Source organism: Cervus elaphus, chromosome X (genome assembly GCF_910594005.1).
Source record: "Cervus elaphus chromosome X, mCerEla1.1, whole genome shotgun sequence".
Lineage (NCBI taxonomy): Eukaryota > Metazoa > Chordata > Mammalia > Artiodactyla > Cervidae > Cervus > Cervus elaphus.
Window position 1 is genome coordinate 28,461,893 of NC_057848.1, and position 3,986 is coordinate 28,465,878.

Sequence of the window (3,986 nt, forward strand, 5' to 3'; positions counted from 1 at the left end):
TGGCCAAGTCGACTTAGTCCTGTGCAGTGTTCATGTCTGTCATGCAAGGGAGGGAAGGACGCCTGTTCCCTGCTGTGGTTCAGCAGAGATTGCCTGTGTTCGCCTCTCACGTTTGAGAAAGCATCGTCTGACTGTGTGGACTGACAATGTCTGATCTCCCCTGGATGCACCTCACACATTGCCCCCCTGCCATTGGACACATTGGGAGAGCTCCCAATGGTTAAAGGTCCTCTGGGACACAGGAATGTGCTTTTTTGATATGGAAGCAAGGAACTCGTGGTTCGAATTTCCGGAGGCCAAGTCAGTGGAAGTTGGCACGCGGGAGGTGCCAGATACAAGATAGGGAAAGTATCTGGACAGGCACGTTCACTGGAGCAAAGGCAGCCACGTGTGGGCGCTGGAGCCCAGGACCCCCTGGAGCAATTCCCCCTGGGCTAGGGGCATGTCCCCGGAGGATGCCTCCCACTACCTTCTCTGTGATTGGTCGAGAGTTTTGCCCAGTAACCTGGGCGTGACTCACAGCTCCAGCAGCCTGGGGGGCCCGAGTGCCTGGGTGATTCAGGCTGGAATGTGCACCGTGCCCCAGGCCATTCCCCACCGTTTTCTTCAGTCTCAGAACACCCCCAGAAGAATCAAGCCATCTCCAGAGGGTGACGGCAGCCTGTGGGCAGGCTGTGCATGCCACCTGCTGTGCTGTCATGTCCAGCCCCTTAACTGCTGCCCCAGCTCGGGGTGAAGGCCAGGGCCATGTGGAGAGTGAGACAGCCAGAAGAAGGCCAGAGCCGTGGAGGACTGTGGAACTTTGTAGTTGTGATCCTGGGTTCAGGGGCCAGGGCCCCTGCAGCCTGCCAGCACCGTGGGGTCATCAGGGACGTTGCAGGCACCAGGAGACGTTCCAGGCGAGGTGGTTGCTCTCTTCAAGTTGAAGGCGGTGTGGAAGTCGCGGACCTGGAGGGGTCAGAATTGGCGGGGATCGTGCTACTGCTGGTTCCAGCTGCTGGTGGTAGACATTAATAAGGAGATGGAGGTGGTGACTGACAAGGAGAAGGAGCAGGTGTCCTTGTAGGTGTGTGAGGAGAAGCCAAAGGAGTAGAGCCAGGAACATTCAAGGCCAGGAGCCCCAAGTGACTGGCCTGCGCTGGAGGGACTAGAGTCAGTGGCAGCCCTGCAGGTGGAGATGAGCTCTCGGCATGAGAAAGACCACAGGACCTGCGCTCCTATCAGGAGGAAGAACCAACAGAGGAAGAAGGCTCACGTGGCTGGAAGAAGTGCCATCATCCAGGGCATCCCTGGCTTCTGGGCCAAAGCCGTATCCTGACCTCCACTCCAAGGAGGAAGACATGGGGGGGGGGGGTGGCAGGAGGAAGTTTTGGGAAGAGGGCACACGCAAGGTGTGGGGGCTGAGGGAAGAGGGGCTGGTGGAGTGGCAGTCTCCAAAGGCACCTCGAGAGAGAGCCTGGGCAGGTCCACCACAGCTGTGGGTGTCAGAGGCATGACTCTTGGTGCCTCTTTTACTCCTGCATCTGAAGAGCAGATGCACAGGAGTCTCCTGGCGGGGACACTATGTCAGGAGTTAGCAGTGACAGTAGGCCAGAGGAACATTCCCAGAGAGCTTTCATCGCAACTGTGGATAATCCTGGAAAGTAGTAGAGACAGCAGAAGTCTCACAACCCATCCTGGTCCATCAGAGCCCCTGAAGGTTTCCCCACGAGTGCAGTGCAGAAGTACGGGGGTGTCCACCCTTGTGGAGCTGGAAGGGACTGCTGTCCTTGTATGCTACGAGTGAAAGATGACTGCAGACACATCATTGCCACCCCTTTTGAAGACAGGTAGCAGACCAGAGACCCAGGGCTTTCTTGCTAAACAGACACAGAGACACACAATGACACCCACACACAACACACACACTTACTGCAGACAAGACGTGCCGCAGAGACTGCCGTTCCTGACATTGTAAACAGTGACATGGCGCTACCCAACAAACACAGGCCAGGCAGAAATCAGCAGCAGTCAGAAACACTCTCCCTAGGCGGATGCAGATAGCCTCAGATGCAGGAGACCACGGGGGACTGAGACTCATGAGCATGTCTGATGGTATGGCAGGGGCTGGGGACAGCGGTGGCGTGGCTGGGCACGAAGGAGTCCCCAGAGCCCTTGCAGATGCCTGTGTCAGCGTCCTTGTTCTGCCCCAGACAAGCCCTGTTGCTCATGGCACTCCCTTGCCCAGCATGTGACATGACTGGCTCCTTGACGTAAAGCAGATTATGAACCACCCCCAGGTGTCCATCATTATCAGTAACCAACATGAAGACTTGGTTAACGACATGATGGATTTGAAGGTCTGTGAGGGAGACTCAGAGGACCGGTGGGTAGGGGAGCTGAATGGGGAAGGATGAGGGGGAATCATGTTATCCCTGTGCATGTGGCGTGAGCATTCAGAGAAGAGTAGCAGAAGCTATTGATGCCTGCCTGGCAGGCAAGCTGAGGCCCCTAGAAGTTTGCACATTTTCCCTCTTCCTGGTCCTGAAATGTGCAGGAGCTGAGCCATCCCCAGTCTTGCTGCAAGCTGATATTTTCCTTTTGGAACAACCCCTACTTGCGGAAGACAGTGATCATTAAGGAATACTACCTTGACATCACTGGCACAACTTAGCTCCCAGTGCAGTGTGAGTGGGTAGGGGAGGGAGTGCATGCTCCTCCTGCATGATCCTACCCTGTCTCCCCTGTATTCCTTCAGGATACAAGTTTCCTCCAGGGTGCGTCGTTCGCCTCTAGTCCACTAACTCTGAGATTATAAAAGGGGAGCTCCCAGCCAATGGGCTGCACAGCAGCAGCCTTAACTTCCTCAACTGATTGTCAGACCACAACTGCCCAGGATCAAACAGGATTGCTGGGGTGGAGTCTCTCTGGGCCTCTGCAGAATTGGTGATTGGTATTAGAGTTCTTGGCTGCTCATGGGAGGGTCCGGAGCATGATCAGCCCAGTGCTGGCCTTGTTCGTGTTGCCAGCAGATCATCGACAAAGACTTATTGATCAGTCCCCTGCAGCACTACCCAGGTAGAAGGTTCTGAAACGAGAGGTAACTGAGAGAAACATGGGTTGTGAGGGGATCAGAAGCTGGGCCCTGGTTTATCATACTGTCTCTGCCTCTTTGTTTATTTATTTATTTGTCTTTCATGGGAGTGCACTTTTCTAATCATGCTCATCGTGCCTCTTATCAGGTCCATCCCACCAGTAACCTAAAGTGTCCACTGTACTAATGCTATTCTACCACTGATTCCATGTACAGCTTTAGACAGTGGCCTTTTTTCGTGCTGAGGCAGAGGTGATCATATCCTCAACAGCTTAGCTGTTCGTATCTCTTAGATTTCATCCTATGTGCACATTGTCATCGGCTTTTTTAATGAGGCACAGAATTGTGTTTACCCGTTCATATCCTCTACCTGTTAGCTTCCCCTGTGTTTATTTTTTCTCCTATGTGAGCCCCGGCAATTTGTAAAGAGTGGGTATGGGTTAGAGCTCAGCACCGTTGTGAACACTGGGTCCATCAGCATTCTAAGGTTGCTGTTATAGAAAATGTCCACAAGGCGGCAGCATTTCTTCTTTCCCTCCTCTTGTTGCTATGGTAACAGCCCCCTCTGAGGTTCTCCCAGGCCTGGTTGTAAATGAGAGGAAAAGGAGACACTGGAAGTCACCAAAAGCTTTTGTCTCTTTAGCCTTTGAGGTTTTTTCTTTAAGTGAAACTTTTATTTCTCATTTACGACAATTTACACCATTGTAGTTGTTGCAGGGAACCAGTTTCTCCTTCCCTTCCACAGATACCTGGAGGTGTTCAGCTGTGGTTACTGTCACAGCTGTTTTTAGAATCTGTTGAGCACATTTCTCTTGATACAAGAAGTCCATGTGGATTATGAATTGCATAGGTATTTGTGGGAATAAATTTATTCCACCCTTCACCTTTCAGGCTCTCACCCACCAACACCCTT

General features: G+C 52.9%; 1 pseudogene; it reads left to right on the forward strand.

Moving 5' to 3' along the window:
• Positions 1-442: 442 nt before the first annotated feature.
• On the forward strand, positions 443-3,133 carry LOC122689438 (annotated as a pseudogene).
• Positions 3,134-3,986: the final 853 nt, after the last annotated feature.